At 43.9% G+C, this 20,027-nt stretch overlaps 2 protein-coding genes across 5 annotated transcripts in view; both read left to right on the top strand.

The window, feature by feature from the left end:
* Positions 1-20,027, top strand: part of FXYD6 (FXYD domain containing ion transport regulator 6) — a 286,618-nt gene that overhangs the window by 69,417 nt on the left and 197,174 nt on the right. The gene's annotated exons all lie outside the window — the stretch shown is intronic.
* SMIM35 (small integral membrane protein 35) overlaps positions 1-20,027 on the top strand; it is a 72,299-nt gene that overhangs the window by 30,361 nt on the left and 21,911 nt on the right. The window lies entirely within an intron of this gene.

Here is a 20,027-nt window from a genome sequence, read left to right as displayed (position 1 = left end):
CTGAGCTAATAAGCTTTGTTTTTGTTTGTTTGTTTTGAGACAGAGTCTTGCTCTGTCACCTGGGCTGGAGTGCAATGGCATGATCTTGGCTCACTGCAAGCTCTGCCTCCTGGGTTCAAGAGATTCTCCAGCCCAGCCTCCTGAGTAGCTGGGATTACAGGCGCTCTGCCACCATGCCTGGCTAATTTTTGCATTTTTAGTCAAGATGGGGTTTCGCCATGTTGGCCAGGCTGGTCTCGAACTCCTGACCTCAGGTGATCCACCCGCCTTAGCCTCCCTAAATGCTGGGATTCCAGGTGTGAGCCACTGCACCCGGCTGTGAGCTAGTAGGCTTTGGAGACACAGAATCAGATAGACCTGTCTGGACCCTGGAGGAACCACAGCCTGGGCTGGGAGGTGGACCTTCAATACTGCAGTCCCCTGCGGGGTATTTGTGCTATGACAGAGGGACATGCTGAGCATGGTGGCAGCGCCCAGGAGGAAGTGTTGATTCTATCTGGGACCTGGGGGAAGGCTTCATATTGTTGGAAGTATTTGCTGTGGGTCTCGGAGGGTGAGCAGGAGTGCGCCAGGCTGAGAATTCGGGGAGAGGCAGGCAGGGGCACATTATAAGCCAATGCCTGCCTAAATTTGGAGAGATAGGGAAATGCCCAGGTGGGGCTCATGAGGTGCGGCTGGAAGGTGGGGAGCATAGGCGATCAGGTTAGGGAAGAGATGGGGGCTTATCTCAGAAGAGAGAAACATTCTCTGTGGGAGACAGGGCAGACTCAGGTTCTGTGGGGACCTGAAGCTTACATAGTTTTGAGGCTTTCTTAGATGAAGAATACAAAATTATAAACACAAACTTAGGAAGAGGGGCTTGGAAGGGTCCATGCAAGTGAGCAACTAGAGGCTTATCTTATTGGCCTCCTGGCGAATCCTCCTCTGCGTGAGAGACACATCTTCCACAATCTCCCTGCTTCCCTGCAGGGGCCCGGCCTGCCCTCAGCAGCTCCCCGCTGGCAGCAAACCACTTCCCTCTCACTCCTGCCTCTCGTCCTTCTTGGGACCCCTGGACTCTTGAGTAGCAGTAGAAAGCCAGACGCAGGAAACTGGAGTCTGAGGTTTCGTCTGGGGAAAGGGAGGCAGAGCTGCACAGCTGTTGCCTGAGGTGGTGGGTGGGAACGACCTTTCCTATGGTGTCTATGGAAATAGCACCCCCTACCCCCATTGTTCCAAGAGCTGCCTTTGAATCTGGCCAGCAACTCTTATTCACGCTTTCAACAACGCAGCGTGGAAGAGTTTCCCCTCTTTGCCAGGCACTTTCATGCCTCTCATGTCATCTGCGCCATGTTCCAGGGAGGCAGGCGGTACTGTTCCCTCTGCAGAAGGTTCACGATTCAAACACCTGGCAGGTGGGACCTCACACCTAGCACTCTCCCTGCGTCACCCGTGTCTCTTGTTCACAATCAACCCAAGAGTATTAGTATTAGTATTAGCATTAGCATTAGTATTAGCATTAGCATTAGTATTAGTATTAGTATCAACCTAAAGTAAGATTGCCCTGCTGGGGTACCAGTGCAGGAAAATGAGTCACCGTAGACGTGAAACCACAGATGACATGGCTGGCTTTGTTTTTCTCCCCTTCCTGTGGCGTGTTTTGATGGTAAAGGTGTGCACAGGTGGGGTGGAGCTGGCAGCCCTTGTTACATTGTCTGCACTGTAGTGAGAGTTCTCACCTTTACCCCCTTCTTGGGCTGTCGGGAGAGCTCTCGCCTGGGTTTAACCTCAATTTCAGGCTATCACCAGTGCAATGGATCGCTGAGACTCAGCACTGATTTGCAAGATCTGCTGGGTGTTCAATTTGATGTCTCATCTAGGGCATGGGGAGCAAACAGGTGACTGCTAATTTCAGTAGCCTTTAATCAAATAAAGAGAACTGAGCATCTGTGCTAGGATAGTGCCCAATCAGGCATGGCCTTGTCCTCATGGCTCACTTCAGCATCCATGAACCGCTCCTGTGTGCCAGGCAGTGAGCTGGCCTATGTGAGACCCAGGGGTGGGTGAGCAAGCTGTGTGGCTGCGAGTGAGAAGTTCCCATCTGTTTCAGGATGTCAGCCTTTGTTATACATCCACAGAGAACAATACAAGGCATAGCATCGTCTGTACAAAACTGGATAGGATAGTTTCTTTGCTTCTTGTGCCACCAGTTAGAATGAAAGACAATGCCTCTGATATCCACTGGTCCTTTCTTGACTCTGCATACAGGCAAACATGAGCCTGCCTCTACCTCCCTCACACATCTTCACAAAAGCCCAGAGCAATCCCTTCTGTCTCTCTTGCTTCACTAAAGGATGAGAATCAGAAGTAGGGGAATGGAATGAGTCAAAGCATCTTCCCTGCCCCCAGAGAAGCTCTTTTGCAGATGGGGTGGGGATGGATTGGGGGAGGTCACTGGAGCCATCTTCTACAAAGGATGCTCAAAGGTTTGGAAGTCCAGGGTCTGGGATTCAAGAAGCATCCCCGTGGCAGAGGTGACAAAGGAGAGAGAAATCATCCAAATATTTAGGTGTTTCAATGCTTTGGGCAGATCTACAAAACCCCAAAGCTTCTGAACTTGCAACCAATCAAAGCAGCCCTGATTTATCTTATTTTCTGCAACATGCATGCATTGGCCGGCACTTACGGTGAGGAAGCAAGGACAGGGGCTAGAAGAGTGAGTGAAATGGAGGCTTTGAGGCAGGAGGACTGCAGGGGTGCTCAGGTTGGGTGACCGCCACTTTGTATGTGTCAGTTGTTTTTGCTCCTCACCTTCCTGCCCAAGGTCTGGTGGGGATAAACGGAGAGCCAAAGCTGCCTTGGGTCTGCAGATGGCAGGGGCGACTGACGGTTGGTGTCAGTGGCTGGGTGCTGGAGCCCAGCTCACCTGGGCTGTGCATGACTCTGGCCCACTTGAGCCTCTGCTTTGTCTGGGCAGGGGCCTTGGCCTAGGTGCCCCCAGCTGGCAGCCCGTCTTTGTAGACCTAGGAGCACAGGAGGCCTGTGGGGCAACCTGTGCCTGGGATTCTGCCTGGGTGAAGGAAGATGTTCTACGATTCCCCAAAGGCCATTTCTTCTTCCGTTACTTCATGTGACTCTCACAGCAATAGCACAAGGTATACACCACTCACCAGCCTCTTCATTTTATGGGAGACAACCTGGAAGGTCAGAGTGGCTCACCTGAGATTGGACAGCTGGTGTGTCCCAGGGCTGGGGCTGTAGCACATGCTCCTCTGAAGGCAAACCCTATGCTCATTCCAGTACTGAGAGACTTCAAAGAGCCTCTCTATATCCGTTCCCCACAAGGATCCTGGGCCCCTTGGTACCTTCTAGGCTCTAGTGACTCCACTACAGCATGAGGTGGTTTGAACTCAGTGGCACAGGTCTCCACAACACCTCCCTGACTATCCTCCCTCAGCGTCTAGTGTGGGAGGCACAGTTTGCAAGGCAGACACACTGACAGCAATCCAAAGCAGGAGTAGTTAGTGAGGAATGTGGACTTACCTTTGCCAAACTCTTTCAATCATGCCTCCCATCAATAAACAATTTTGCACGTGCACTCTGATATTTATGTATTTATAAAGTATATTTGTACTTATACTCGAACATATATGACTATTAAAAAGCACACATGCAAAAAATAAATTAAAAACATTAAGGATGGGCCAGGTGCGGTGGCTCACGCCTGTAATTCCAGCACTTTGGGAGGCCGAGGTGGGTGGATCACCTGAGGTCGGGAGTTCAAGACCAGCCTGGCCCACATGGCGAAACCCCGTCTCTACTAAAAATGCAAAAATTAGCTGAGTGTGGTGGTGCGCACCTGTAATCCCAACTATTCAGGAGGCTGAGGCAGGAGAATGGTGTGAACCTGGGAGGCGGAGCTTGCAGTGAGTAGAGATCACGCCACTGCACTCCAGCCTGGCTGACAAAGCGAGACTCTGTCTCAAACGAAACGAAACGAAACAAAACAAAACAAAACAAAAAATTAAGGATGGAACAAACATGTGAGAATTGCAGCTTCCCTTCAAATCACTCCCAGACAGTTCTGGGGTCCTCAGCCAGTGTCCCAGATTCAATGTTTGGACCAGCCTCCCGGCCACTCTTGGCAGGGGCCATTGCCCCTCTCTGGCTCTGTGCAGCAGTGTCTCCTGTGGCCCCTGGTGCCAGGGCAGTGGCTACCCTGTGGAGGCCTGGAAAAGAGCCCTGGCCCCTGCCCACACCTGGTGTTGCTGCTAAAGCTCACGCTGGCAACGTCCCTGGGAAGTTTGGTGAAATAGCACTCTTACTTAAAAATATATGTTTTTAGTTGCGAAAGTAGTACATTATGATTATTGGCAAAATCATCATCATTTTCACTTGCTCTTTTACTTTATTTTATTTTATTTTTTTTTGCATTTCTTCAGCCTGTGCCATAGGCATGAGGCTGCAGGAGGAAGGAAAGCTGAAGGGCAGGTTTTCCCCTTCCCCATCCTGGCCCAAGACCTGTGACACTTCGTTCCTTTAGGTCATGTCCTTTCCAGAAGACACCTCCATCTCTTCCGGGATGGCCTGCTGTTTGGCTCTTACTCATGTGTTTAATCTAGAGCCGTGGTTTGGTTTTTTTTTGTTGTTGTTGTTGTTTTCCCATACTTTATGACTTTTGCCTCATTCCAGAGCCAGTTGTACCATTATTTACTTAATATTTTTCTTTCTTTCTTTTTTATTGAGATGGAGTCTCACTCTGTCATCCAGGCTGGAGTGCAGTGGCGCAATCTTGGCTTGCTGCAACTTCGCTGCCCGGGTTCAAGTGATTCTCGTGTCTCAGCCTCCCGAGTAGCTGGGACTACAGGAGCACACCAGCAGGCCCAGCGAATTTTTTTTGTATTTTTAGTAGAGACTGGGTTTTGCCACGTTGGACAGGCTGGACTCAAACTCCTGACTTCAGGTGATCCACCCACCTCAGCCACCCAAAGTGCTGGGATTGCAGGTGTGAGCCATCGTGCCTGGCCTAATATTTTTCTTAAATCTGACTCACTTTTTAAAATTAATTACCTCCTTTAACCTTGTTCGAAGAAATAAAATCCACAAAATCAAGATTTGATATGCTAGTTAGGTCTCTTCTTAAATATGTGAAAATAAATGCATAGCTATTAAAACAATAAATGGCTCCTGGGTACCACCTCCCGTGTTACCAATGGAGGCACCCCCACCGTGGGGGCGGTGATGGGGAGGCCTGCAGAGAGAGGCCTTGGTGAGATTCCATCTGAGCCCCAGAGGCACCTCCTGAGACTGTCCATAAGCCACTTGAAACATGCTGGGCTGCTGCCCGCATCTGCTTCTTCCCAAGACACAGACCCTGCCTAGCAAAACTTAGGCACTCAAGCCAGTACCCTGGGACAAATGTGGAGGGTCACAGAGATCCCCAGCCCACAGAAGGCATTTGCTTAGGCCGCTGTAAAGGAAGCTTTGCCTTGACTCCCCCCAAGGTGAGTGGCCATAGCTTATACTCAAAGTCTCATTTTGGCTGCTGAAATAACTTATTTGCTTCTCTGTCCACGGGGCTTCTCCATCCACTAAATCCTTCAAACAGAAGCACTGTGTTCTCCATCTCTCCCAGCCCTCAGTCTCTGGACAGGACAGTCTAAGGTCTGGGGTATACATCACTCACCAGCCTCTTCGTTTTATGAAAGACAACCTGGAAGGTCAGAGTGGCTCTGAGATGGCTGTGGCTGGCTGCGGGTGTATTGCCCATGCCTGCTCCTAGATGACATCTTGGCCGTCCTGAGCCACCATCAAGACTCTGTTCAGGAAAAGCCAGGACAGAGGAGCTGAGCTTCAGGGTGTCATCTGTCAAGAAGGCCCCAGAATGCCAAGCTCCAAAGCCCTGACTGGGGCCAGGGTTCATTCTTTGTATATTTTCTCTGTCTCTGTCTCTCTCCCTTTCTCTCTGTTGTCAGACACACAACAAGTGTGTGTATTCTAGAATCCTTGTTAATTGGTTAATTTAGTTAAAACCAGATGAGATCACCGATAAATCCATGTCACAGAACACATGTAAACATGTCACAATATGTAACCCCCTCAGACCCTGGCAGATGCGCACAACATGTGGGCCACTGACACAGGGACAAAGTGTGTGTCATTTCTCCCAAGGTCACCGCATTGGGGTGGCGGCTGACTGTCAGCAGCCGGTTTACTCCTAAACTCAGTCAGTAGAAGGGAGGCTCACTTCTATTCCTTGACGTCATCTTGCTTAGGGAAGTAATAAAACTGAGTGTTCTTGGGACTGGCTTCTACAAAGAAATTTAAAATGTTTATTTATCTTAAACTCCTTGACTCAAAACAATACATTTTCAAATCTAAACATCCTTCTCTCTAAACTTAAGTATATTCAGTATGACTCTCACTTTCTTCCTCCTCAATGTAAGATAATCAGAACTAATTACTTTGGGAAACTCCCTATACCGACTCTCATGTGAATGGACTTTGATGGACCCGTTCCTCTGTCCTCCAGACCCAAATGGTGTCAGTCTGGCTGTGAAAGAATCCCCTGGGGAACTTACTGAAAATTATAGATTCTTGGGCCCACCTCTGGAGAGCTTCCTTGGATAGGTCTGGAGTGGGTCCCAGGTACTCCATTCTTTGAAAGATCCGTAGGGAACTCTGAAGAATTTGGGAACAGCTGCTCTACACCTGCCCTGACTTGCCTTAATTGTAGGGACAACTTGGCTCAGACTCAAGGCAAAGTTCTTGATACCCAGGGGTCTGTTGAGATGGAGGGCTGAGCAGGCAGGAAACTACCTGATGTTAAGACTACATTTCTGACATAGCCAGGCACCAGGACTTACAGCTTCTTGAGGCTTCCTGGTTCTTCATAAACCCTATCATCAGTGCAAAGGTTGATGCCAATCTTCCTGTGTGCTTGGAAGGAGATCACACATCCATCTAATCTAATGTGGTATCAGACCAATGTGGCATCGTCACTTAAAGAGAAAGGGGCCCGACTCTGAGCCTTGTTTTATGTCACAGGAAATTGTGATCTGTCAGGGGCTGTTTCTATCCATCTCATTCTTGTATTAGAGATCAAAGGCAGACTTTTGGTTGTCAGTAGGTGGAGATCTCTATGGGCTCATGTAACTTGGTGCCTAACTGGTCTCTTTCCAGAGGAGGACAAAGGCTACTGATAAATTAATGAAGAGCTGCCTACACTCTTATGCTGTTCTAGAAAATTTCACTCTAAGTGAAGGAAAATAACTTATCGAATATCTACCATGTGTCAGGAACCATGTAACTCTCCTTTCACACACACGTCTCACTTAATCTTCACATTAACCTTGTGAAGTTAATATTTTAATTCCCATTTCAACATAAGAGAGGATTAAAACTCAATCTTGCCCGGAGTAATGATATTTTAGCTTCCAGATGGCCTGGCTCTAGGTCTCTTTCCATCATCACACACTGCTAAGGCACATATCCCAATGGTCAAGAGTTACAAAGATCTGCCTGAAATCTGCTGTCTGTTCATTCATTATACTGGGTTGAAAGATTCGGCACTGTACATTATCAGAGAGGGAGTGAGGGTAAAGTTTAGAGAACAGTCAACAAACCAGTGGGTCCAGTTTCAAACAGGAGATACTCGATTTTGTATTGTTATTATGTGATTGGTTCCTTTTTCTTCAGCAATATTCATCACACGAATATTTCTACTGAAAAAGATGAAAATCATATGAAATTGATGGTACTTGTTTTGACCTTTAAAAATGGCAATTTTATATGTTCAAGCTAATACTAAGGCAAAACTTGAAAGGCTCTTTTTACTTCTACTCCCTACCCCACTCCCCTGGTTCTTCATAAACCCTGTCATCACCTGCTTTACACCTGCCCTGTCTTACCTTAATCATAGGGAGAACCACAACTTGGTGAGACCCCCCCTCTCTCTCTCTTTGTGTGTGTATGTGTGTGTGTGTGCATGTGTGTATACCACAACTAGAATTATATGATATCTATTCTTCTGCAACTTGAACTGATCTTTAAAAAATGGAATTGATGAGCAACAAATGAGCAACAAAGGAAGAATTCTTGATTCCAGCTGAAGAAAAGTGTAGGCTCCATAAAACCTGATGTATTGAGGGTGAGGGGGCTTAGAAGCCAATGGAGATGAAAATGTTCCATTTTTCTTGCCAAACCTGGACCTTGGGCAATATCATCTCCACATCTGCCTCCACCATTGATCCTAATAGTAAAGCCTAGGGCCTCCCACTAGGGTTTGTTGTACTCAGGTTTTGAGTTTTAGAACTTCCTTCTGGTTTTGTTTGATGTATTGCTAATCTTGCAGGGGGTTGTGCTGCTCGCTTGTTCATTTTTTGTTTTGTTTTGTTTTAAAGTTCCTTGTCAGTATGATCTAAAAGCTAGAGAGGTCCAATCACCTGCTGGAGGTTTCTTCTAAGTGATCAAACTAGGATTTTTAAATTTTTAAATTTTTTGTTGGTAGAATGAACTTTTTTTTTTTTTTTTTGGAGACGGAGTCTCACTCTTGCCCAAGCTAAAGAACAGTGGTGCGATCTCAGCTCACTGCAAACTCTGCCTCATGGGTTCAAGCAATTCTTCTTCCTCAGCCTCCTGAGTAGCTGGAATTACAGGTGCCTGCCACCACACCTGGCTAATTTTTGTATTTTTAGTAGAGATGGGGTTTCACTGACCTCAAGTGATCCGCCCACCCTCAGCCTCCCAAAATGCTGGGATTACAGGCATGAGCCACCGCACCCATCCTAGAATGAACTTTAAATGGGAGTTAGAGGGGCATTTGGAGAGAAATCATGATTTAGATGGGCAGTGGGATGACCACGTGCAAGATCTCCTGGCCTTAGGTCAGTTCATCCAAATGGCTTGGTAAATAGTAAGGTTCATAATGGCACCATTGCCTTCATGCTGCTTGGCATGTACTCATGGCTGTATTTTTTTTTTTTTTTTTTCAATTCTGCCAGACTTCTCAGTGACTAAGATTTGGTTTCTGGAATGTGAGTAGATGGATAGATAAGTACAATTAGGGTAGATTCTTACCCTAAGTGTAAGGATCTTGATACTTCTGCTTTTTGCGTGGGTTTTGAGCGTTATGTATCTGCAGGAAACCTGGATTATAGAAAATGTATTTCAATGCACTTCTTCAAGTTTAAGAATTTAGGAAATCCTCTGTCCGCAGGATAATTTAGACAGAGATACATATAGGCTGACATTTTATTGCTTTTTTTTTAACAGCTTTGTTTAGATATAATTCACATAACATACAAGTCACCCATTTGTTTTTAATATAGTCACACATATCTGCAGCCACTATTACAGTCAATTTTAGAACACTTTCATCACCTGAAAAAAAAACCCATACCCTTTAGCTAAGATAACCCCCTCTTTTTCTCCCCACCTCCCCTGGGCCCCCATAATCTACTTTCTTTTTCTTTCTCTTTTCCCTTTTTTTTTTTTTTTTTTTTTGAGATGGAGTCTTGCTTTGTCATCTAGGCTAGAATGCAGTAGTGCGATCTCGGCTCAGTGCAACCTCCGCCTCCCAGGATCAAGCGATTCTCCTGCCTCAGCCTCCTGAGTAGCTGAGACTACAGGCATGTGCCACCATGCCCGGCTAATTTTTTGTATTTTCAGTAGAGACAGGGTTTCACCGTGTTAGCCAGGATGGTCTTGAACTCCTCACCTTGTGATCCGTCGGCCTCGGCCTCCCAAAGTGCTGGAATTACAGGTGTGAGCCACTGCGCCCAGCCTCTACTTTCTTTCTCTATGGATTTTCCTCTATAGATTTTCTGGATATTTCATATAAATAGAATCATATAATATGTGGAATTTTGTGACTGGCTTTTTTCACTCAGCATAATGTTTTTGAGGTTAATTCAAGAAGCATGTATCAATACTTCATTTCTTTATATGACTGAATATTCTGTTATGTGGATATACCACATTCTGTTTATACATTTGTCTGTGGATTCCTTAAGATTTTCTTTTCTAAAAAAAAAAGAAAAAAGAAAAAAGAAAAAATCTTTTACCAAATACCGAGACTTCAAGGAGAAGGATTTTCCATGTATAAGACTGTGTTATCTGTGAATAGGGATATTTTCATTTCTTGTTTTCCAATCTGGATACCTTCTATTTCTTTTTCTTGACTATTTCCCTGGCTAGAACCTCCAGTACAATGTTGAACAGAAGTGGTGAGACCAGACATCTTTGTCGTGTTACTGATCCTAGGAAGAAAACATCTGTCTTTTACCATTTAGTATGATTGCTGTGGATTTCTCATAAAGGCTCTTTGTCAGGTTGAGGAAGTTGTCTTCTCTTCCTAGTTTGTTGAGCGTTTTTATCATGAAAGAGTGTTTGATTTTGTCAAATGCTTCTCCTGCATCTATTGAGATAATCATGCGATTTTAAAAATTCTACTGGTAAGACGTATTACAAGAATTGATTTTCAGATGCTAAACTAATCTTGCGCTCTAAGGAGAAATCCAGCTTGGTTATAATATGCACTTATTTTTAGATACTGCTGGAATTGGTTTGCTAGTATTTTGTTGAGGATTCTTTTTTCTTTTTCCACATACAATCGTTCGCAATTGTTGAGGATTTTCGCATCCATATTCATAAGATATATTTTTTCTCTGGTTTTCTTTTCTTGTGATGTCCTTGTCTGGTTTTGGCATCGGGGTAATATTTGCCTTATAAAATGAGTTGGGAAGTGTTTAGCCTCTTCTATTTTTTGGAAGAGTTTGTGAATAACTGATATTAATTCTTTAAATGTTTGGCAGAATCAGTGGGAAAGCTAACTGGGCTTGGGTTTTTCTTTGTGGGCATTTTTTTTAATTGCTAGTTCAGTCTCTTTATTTGTTATGCCTATTCAGACCGTCTGTTTCTTCTTGAGTCAGTTTTGGTAGTTTGTGTGTTTCTAGGAATCTGTCCGTTTCATCTATGTTATCTATTTTGTTGGTGTACAGTTGTTCATTGTTATTATTTATTATTATTTTTGTTTCTGTGACATTGACAACAATGTCCCCTCTTTCATTTCTGATTCTAGTAATTTGAGTCTTTTTTTTTCCTTGTTTAACTTAGCTAAAGGTTTGTCAGTTTTGTTGATCTTATGCCAATTTTTTGTTTGTTAGTGTTCTCTATTGTTTATTTTATTAGTTTCCACTCTAAGCTTTATTATTTCCTTTCTTCTGCTAGCTGTAGTTGAATTTGTCTTTCTTTCTTTCTTTCTGTCTCTCTCTCTCTTTTTTTTGGTGACACAATCTCATTCTGTTGCCCAGGCTGGAGTGCAATGGCACGATCTTGGCTCACTGCAACCTCTGCCTCCCAGGTTCAAGCAATTCTCATGCCTTAGCCTCCCAAGTAGCTGGGATTACAAGCATCTGCCACCATGCCCAGCTAATTTTTGTATTTTTAGTAGAGACAGGGTTTCACCATATTGGCCAGGCTGGTCTCGAACTCCCGACCTCAAGTGATCCACCCATCTCAGCCTCCCAAAGTGCTGGGATTACAGGCATGACCCACTGTGCCTGACCTGTCTTTCTTTTTTTAGTGTCTTAGAAGATCAGGTGGAAGATTAGGCCATTGATTTGAGATCTTCCTTCATTCCTAAAGTAGGCATTTACAAATATAAATTTTTCTCTGATCATTGCACCCCACAAGTTTTGGTATACCGGGTCTTCATTTTCATTCATCTCCAAGTTTTTAAAAATTTTCCTTTTGATTTATTCCTTAATCCATTGGTTATAGGTTGTATTTAGGAGTGTGTTGTTTAATTTCCACATATTTGTAGAGTTATTCACATTTATTTTGCTATTGGTTTCTAATTTTATTTCATTGTGGTCAGAGAATATACTTTGTATTATTTTTATCCTTTAAATTTTATTGAGGTTTGTTTTATGGCTTGGCCTATGGTCTATCCAGGGGGATGTTTTATGCGCACTTGAATGCATATTTTGTTGTTGAGTGGAGTGTTTTACAGATGTCTGTTAGGTGTAGTTGGTATGTAGTGTTGTTCAAATCTTCTGTTTCCTTGATCTTCTACTGAGTTATTCTATCCAATATTAAAAGTGGAATTTTGAAGGTTTCACCTATTATTGTTGAGTTTTCTATTTCTTCCTTCTTTTCTGCCAGTTTTTGCTTCATGTATTTTGGTGCTTAATGTTTTAATGCTTTTTTCACTATTTTAAAGCAGTTACTCTAGGATTTACCATATATATCTTAGCTTACCAGAGGTCACTTCAGATAGCTTAATACCAGTGATGTATAGAAATATTACTCCTATATAGCTCTAGTCTCTTCTCCTCTTTTGTGTATTATTGTTATATATGGTATATATTATATATTATTATATTATACAATATATTATTGTTATACATATGTCACATCTATTAATGTTACAAACTCAGCAATATATTGTTATAATTATTACTTTATCAACTACAGTCTTGTCTTTTGCTCTATACTGCTTTGCTCCCATCCACCCCTTAGTGCTCTTATTGACAAAAATATTACATTTCTATATGTTATAGGCCTAACATTACATTATATATTTTTTAGATATACATAATTTTGTATGATTGCTTTTTAAATCAGTTATGAGGAGAGAAATATGCACTTATACATTTAAAAAATTGTTACTAGTCCCCTTTGTTTTTGTGTGTATGTATTCAAATTAACACAAGATCATTTGCTTTTAGCCTGATGGATATCCTTTGGTATTTCTTGTAAGGTGGGTCTGCTAGCAACAAATTCCATCAACTTTTGTTTATCTGGGAAAGTCTTTAGTTTGCCTTCATTTTTGAAAGATAGCTTTGCTAAACATAGGACTTTTGGTTGACACTTTTATTTCTTTGCGCATCAGTCCCTCTGACCTATAATGTTTTTGCTGAAAAGTCAAGTGCTAATCTTATGAAGATTCTCTTACAAGTTCCCAATGAGTTCTTTTTCTCTTGCTGCTTTCAGGATAGTCTCCTTGTCTTTTACTTTCATCATTTTTTACTATTATATGTCTGTTTGTGAATCTCTTTTAGTTTTTCTTACTTGGAGATTATTTAGCTTCTGGATGTGTAGGTTATTTCTCTATTTTTTTTCTGAGACAGAGTCTTGACCTGTTGCCAAGGCTGGAGTGCAGTGGCATGGTATCAGCTCACTGCAACCTCCGCCTCCTGAGTTTAAGTGATTCTTGTGCCTCAGCCTCTCAAGTAGCTGGGATTACAGGTGTGCACCATCATGCCTGGCTGATTTTTTTTTTTTTTTTTTTTGAGATAAGATCTTGCTTTGTTACCCAGGCTAGAATACAGTGGTGCAATCTCGGCGCACTGCAACCTCCATCTCCCTGGTTCAAGCAATCCTACCACCTCAGCCTCCCTAGTAGCTGGGATTACAAGCATGTGCCACCACACCTGGCTAATTTTTGTATTTTTAGTAGAGATGGGGTTTCACCATGTTGGCCGGGCTGGTCTCGAACTCCTGACCTCAAGTAATCTGCCTGCCTCAGCCTCCCAAATTGCTGGGGGAGCCACTGTGCCTGGCCAGGTTATTGTTTTTCAATAAATTTGATAAGATTTCTGCCATTATTATTATTGTTTTGAGACAGGCTATCACTCTGTCACCCAGGCTGGAATGCGGTGGTGTGATCATGGCTCACTGCATCCTTGACCTTCTGGGCTCAAGTAATCCTCCCGCCTTAGCCTCCCAAGTAGCTGGGGCCACATGTGTACACCACCACACCTGGTTAATTTTTGTATTTTTTGTAGAGATACAGTTTCACAATGTTTTCCAGGCTAGTCTTGAACTCCTGGGCTCAAATGATCTACCCACTTCAGCCTTCCAAAGTGCTGGAATTACAGGAGTGAGCCACTGTGCCAGGCCACTAGCTCCTCTATTCTTGTACAGCCTTAAAGAGGCCATTACAGAACTCCTGGACTAGGCAATAAATTCTGTGTTGGTCTGATCCAGTTTCCTAATTAACTGAATATAAGCCTTAATGTCATGTCTCCCACCAAAGCTACCTGTTCAGATAACTGGGTATTTGGTACTTATTCCATGTATTCCATGGCAGAGACAATAATTCCTCAAGGTTAAGTCACCACCTTCTCTTGCCTCCCAATTAGTCTTCCTCCCTTCATTTTTGCTCTGCTCTAATTTATTCTACACATGGCAGCCAGAGTTGTTTTAGAAAGGGCACATTTGGTCATGACGTTATACTGCTTAAATATTTGAGTGGTCTTCCATTTTTCTCATAATAGAGCCCCAAATCCCTAAAATGGATGATAAGACCCTGTTTATCTCTCCTGCTTCTTCTCATGCCCCTTTCTCTCTGTGCCCCACTCTCTGCTCCAGCCCCATCTTCACTCCACACCTTGCATGTACTCCAGCCACACACAAATCTTTCACATTTTTATTGTCCAAGTATCATGCTCTACCCTGTTTTGAGCCCTTTGTGCATGTTGTTTGCTTTGCCTAAAATGTTGTTATTATTTTCTTTTCTGATTCCTATCATTTTTCAGGTCTTGCTTAAATGTCAGATTCAGGAAAGGCTCTCCTAACCTCCTGGAGTAGTTCAAGTCCCCCTGTTTTTAATTTTTATTTTTTGCTTTCTGTTATGAAAACAAAACAAATGCCCCAGGAGAAGGGTCCATGTTACCAGAAACATCAAAGAGTGCTTTCTACTGTTTTTATTCTGTTGTATTGAGGCCAGCATTGCGATAAGCAAGCTAAAACTACTTACACTGGACTCATTTGCAGTAACTGACATTTACAGGAATATACTAGAAATGGCACCAAAAAGTTTAAGAACAGTGATGGTAAACTTGCACGTACATCATATAGAAAAGTAACATTTTAAATATAAAAAAGAAAGACTTCCTGGAATTGTTATGCCAGGTATTAAAGAACAGTGCCACACTGGACGTGACCAATTCTTTACGTGGGTGTTATTCTTTCCCAAAAGACTGTCATAAGCGTGAATGCTGCAAAAGAACAAAAATGAAAACAAACACAAAGGAAAACGTGTCTTACAGTTTATAAACAGGACGACACTGACCAGCACAAAGAGGGGTCTGGAGTCCAGTTCATGCCCGAAGCCTGTCCTGCCGGCCTCCAGGGGTCATTCAGAGCTTTCTCAAATCCATTTCCGACACACAACTTGTCACAGCTCCTCTCCCCTTGAAAAAAGCATGTTAGAAGCTGCCCTACAGGTCTGAGCAGTGGGACAATCTAATTGAATCACTGAGGCCTCCTAATACATAAGAAATGGACATGATCATCACCCTCAGCCCCACGGCAAGGGTGTTGAGGAAGTCATCAGTCCTCCAAAACTCTGAAAAGAAACTAGAGTTGAAGTCTGGACAGAAAGCCTTAAAAAAGTGACAGCACCAATGCAGTCACTCAGTGTGCCCTAGGTGGGCTGTCAGGGTCAGCAGCTTCTTTCTAGATGAAAGGAGTGGAGGCGACAACAAAAGAGTACCCATTCTTCCTTTTGTTATTGGAGCAGGAGTACTAAGCAAACTAGGTACTGGCATTGGCGGTATTACAACCTCTACTCAGTTCTACTACAAACTATCTCAAAAACTAAATGGTGACATGGAACGGGTCGCTGACTCCCTGGTCAACTTGCAAGATCAATTTAACTCCCTAGCAGCAGTAGTCCCTCAAAATCGAAGAGCTTTAAACTTGCTAACTGCCAAAAGAGGGTGAACCTGTTTATTTTTACGGGAAAAATGCTGTTATCATGTCAATCAATATGGAATCATCACCGAGAAAGTTAAAAAAATTCGAGATCAAATACAACATAGAGCAGAGGAGCTTCAAAACACCGGATCCTGGGGCCTCCTCATCCAATGGATACCCTGGATTCTCCCCTTCTTATTATTAACAAAAAGTAATTAAAAGTTTAACAAACTGGCTGAAAACTCACCAAGTGTCAGACTCACCAGCAATCAGAAAAATGGTAATTTACCAGCATTTCCTCATTGGAGTTCTCTCTCTGGTAAGGGCATATCTAGATCTGTAAAGGTCAGTGGACTCTGAATCAATTTTATGGTTTTCAAAAAATCACCATGTATTGGCTGGGCATGGTGGCTCACGCCTGTAATCCCAGCACTCTGGGAGGCCGAGGCGGGTGGATCACTTGAGGTCAGGAGTTTGAGACCAGCCTGGTCAACATGGTGAAACCCCATCTCTACTACAATATAAAAATTAGCCAGGCATGGTGCTGGGCGCCTGTAATCCCAGCTACTCGGGAGGCTGAGACAGGAGAATCACTGGAACCCATGAGGCGGAGGTTGCAGTGAGCTGAGACTGCACCACTGCACTTCAGCCTGGGAGACAGAGCGAGACTCGACTCTTGTCTAGAAAAAAACAACAAACAAACAAACAAACAAAAACCCACCACGTATTAGGATACTAATGATAGTCCCTATATCCATCCAGAAGTTCCAGAACTGCTGGCATAAAGCACTGACTACTCCACGGCTCCACACTTAGCGCCTGCCTGGAGGCTCCCGGACGCCGAGGTCCAGGAGAATGCCTGGTTTCAGTCATTTCTGGGCTGTGACAACACGTGAGCAGGGAGCACTGTGTGAGTCTCTGGGAGGGAGTCCTCCTGGGGCCCAGAGACTCCTCCACCCCTGAGGAGGGCAGACAGTGTTATGCCCAGACCGTTTATTCCCCGAAGAAGACCACCAGAGTCCAGAGTCAAAGCTAAGCAGCAAGGATCTTTATTACAGGTTCGAACCTGGAACTCTCCCTCGCTCGTGAAACGAGACGGGCAGGAGAGCTCCTCCACTCAGCTCCGAACAATGTTATATAGTCTAAGAAAAGTGGGCATAGAGTTATTATACAAATCAGATATATGATTGGCTAGTGTTTGAACAAGGCGATTTGGCTAACTATGATTTGTTCCTGCCATTTCTGATATTTTGGTTCAAACTTTGAGGCGGGAGAGCAGGTTTATGGCAGCAAGAGTTTATCTTACTTAAACACGTCTTGTGACCTTGCCTCAGAACTTACAAAATCTCTGGTATGTGCAAAACAAAATCTCTGGTACGTGCAGAAAACCAGGTACTCACAGAACTTACAAAATCTCTGGTATGTGCAAAGATTAGAGAGCAGAACAAGGGTGTAGCGGGTGGGGGGCGGGTACACATCTATCTTTGTGTCCTTTCAACAGGTTGGGGAGAGCCTGGCCAGGGGCCTAGAGACAGGCAGGGGGCAGGCATGCCCCACCCACGCACGTCCTTCTGTTCTGATAGCACCTGGACCCCCTGTACTTTTTCGTAGAACATAAGTTTTTGAGCAACTGATTATTAGGGTGCTCATCTGTTGAACATACCTCCTCATAGAACATGAGCTCCATGAAGGCAGGGCTCCTATGTGCCTTGACCACTCTATGCCCAGTGTCTAGTACAGGGCCTGGCACATAGTAATAACTCCATACATCCTTGCTGAGTGTGGAAATTAATGCTCTTTGGGACACAGAATTCAAGGGCTGGCATGGGAGGTGGGCAGGGAGAAAGTCCCGGGGCTGTACTTAGAGCTAATGTGGACCTGGTGGAAAAGTTGTTTAAATCTCAGATGGGCAATTTGGGAGGCCGAGGCGGGTAGATCACTTGTGGTCAGGAGTTCAAAAACAGCCTGGTCAACATGGTGAAACTCTGTCTCTACTAAAAATACAAAAATTAGCTGGATGTGATGGCGCGTGTCTATGGTCCCAGCTACTCAGGAGGCTGAGGCACCAGAATCGCTTGAACCCGGGAGTTGGAGGTTGCAGTGAGCTGAGATTGTGCCACTGCACCCCAGCCTGGGTGACAGAGTGAAACTCTGTCTCAGAAAAAAAAAAAAAAATTCAGAAGGAAACTCCTCACCACTTGTATCCATAACCGCAATTTGGACTTACTAACTGACAAGTCTAATGGGCACATATTCCAAGGGGAACTTTCCTGCGAGTTCCACCCTGGGCTAGTGTTATAATAAGGTAGTTGGCTCCTCGTTCCCCTTGTCATTCTTTGGGTGAATAGCTTGGTGCATATAGAAAGTAGCCATTTCCCTCCTACTTTCACCCTTCACATTGTGGACACTGAGCCTGTTCGTTTGTTTGTTTGTTTTGAGACAGGATCTCACTTTGTCACCCATGCTGGAGTGCAGTGGCACAATCTTAGCTCACTGCAACCTCTGCCTCCCAGGCAATTCTCCAAGTAGCTGGGACTACAGGTGTGAACCACCACGCCCAGCTAATTTTTGTGTTTTTTGTAGAGATGGGGGTCTTGCCATGTTGCCCAGGCTGGTCTCGAACTCCTGAGCTCAAGCAATCTGCCTACCTCGGCCTCCCAAAGTGCTGGGATTACAGGCATGAGCCACTGGGCTGGGCCCTCTAAGCCTATTGTAACCCATAATTGGAATGGTGAGTTTGGGAATAATATTCATTGAGTGCTCTATTTGTAGCAGACATGTATTATTTTATTTTATTTCTTCTCTCTCTCTTTTTTTTTTATATGGAGTCTCGCTGTTGTTGCCCAGTCTGGAGTGCAACGGCACTATCTCGGATCACTGCAACCTCCACCTACTGGTTTCAAGCGATTCTCCTGCCCCAGTCTCCTGAATAGCTGGGATTACAGGCGCTTGTTATCATGCCTGGGCTAATTTTTGTATTTTTAGTAGAGATGAGGTTTCACCATGTTGGCCAGGCTGGTCTTGAACTCCTGACCTCAGGTGATCCGCCAGCCTCAGTCTCCCAAAGTGTTGGGATTACAGGCATGAGCCACCGCGCCTGGCCTATTTTAGATTAATTCATGGTAATTCCAAGTGTTAGGTACTTTTATTATTTCCATTTCATAGATAAATGAACTGGGTTTTGAAGAAATTAAGTATCTTGCTCATGGACACATTGTAAGTAACTGGTAAAACTGAGATTCCAGTTCACGTCTGTCTGGCACAAGCACCCAAACACTTCACTTTTGTTCTATATTGCCAAAGGATTGTAGAATTCTATAAATGATTTCTTTTTGTCTGATGGTCTTTTGAAATTTCATTTACACCTTTCACCTGAAGTGCCTTTTGAAACTGTCATCTTGAAGTCCCCCGAGGGAGGGAGGCACTTTTCTTTTGATATCAGATCACTGAAACCCCAAATCTGTGTTCACCGTTCCATGTTTGAGTCAGTGCAGGCCTTGCGCTCAACTTTCTTGATTTTACAAGGACATTTTCCAGAAGCCAAAGCAACAACGACAACAGAAAAAGTCCCTTGACTATACAGAGAAGGCAGTTTGTAAAGAAATAGGAAAGAAAATACACAGGAATTTTTTTTTTTTTTTTTTTTTGAGACAGAGTCTGGCTCTGTCACCCAGGCTGGAGTGCAGTGGCGCGATCTCGGCTCACTGCAAGCTCCGCCTCCCGGGTTTACGCCATTCTCCTGCCTCAGCCTCCCGAGTAGCTGGGACTACAGGCGCCCGCCACCTCGCCCGGCTAGTTTTTTGTATTTTTTAGTAGAGACGGGGTTTCACCGTGTTAGCCAGGATGGTCTCGATCTCCTGACCTCGAATACACAGGAATTTATTAAATTTAAATTATATTTAAACAGATAATGTTCAAAGGCTCTAAGTCTGATGCTTGTCAAAGGACTTTGACCCAAACAGAAAGGTAGATTTTAAAAAGTATTCCACAGGGTAAGGTTTGGGTGAGAAAAAAGTCATTGAAACATAGACCTAAATTAATAAATAAGGCTTTTCTCAGCTACATGGTCCTGACGAAACAGCTTTGAAGTCTGTCTATGTGTTCTAGAATCCTTGTTAATTGGCAACCAAGAACAATCCCTCATACAGATCTTTCAATTAAAAAGCCTAAATTAAATAAAATACCAGGTAAAGACTTTCTGCTACCAAAATTGTTCAAAGCCTGACTTAATTGATGAGAGCTGATCCTTCTTCACTTTTTGCCTTATCTATAGAGAAAAAAATAAAAATTTCAATATGTGTGCATGCAAATATCTAACATTATTATGTATTAGTTTTTTGAAT

The sequence above is a fragment of the Macaca thibetana genome, chromosome 14, assembly GCF_024542745.1.
Source record: "Macaca thibetana thibetana isolate TM-01 chromosome 14, ASM2454274v1, whole genome shotgun sequence".
In the NCBI taxonomy this organism is placed as follows: domain Eukaryota; kingdom Metazoa; phylum Chordata; class Mammalia; order Primates; family Cercopithecidae; genus Macaca; species Macaca thibetana.
Note: the sequence above shows the minus strand (reverse complement) of the source record. Positions and strands in the feature narration are given on the sequence as shown.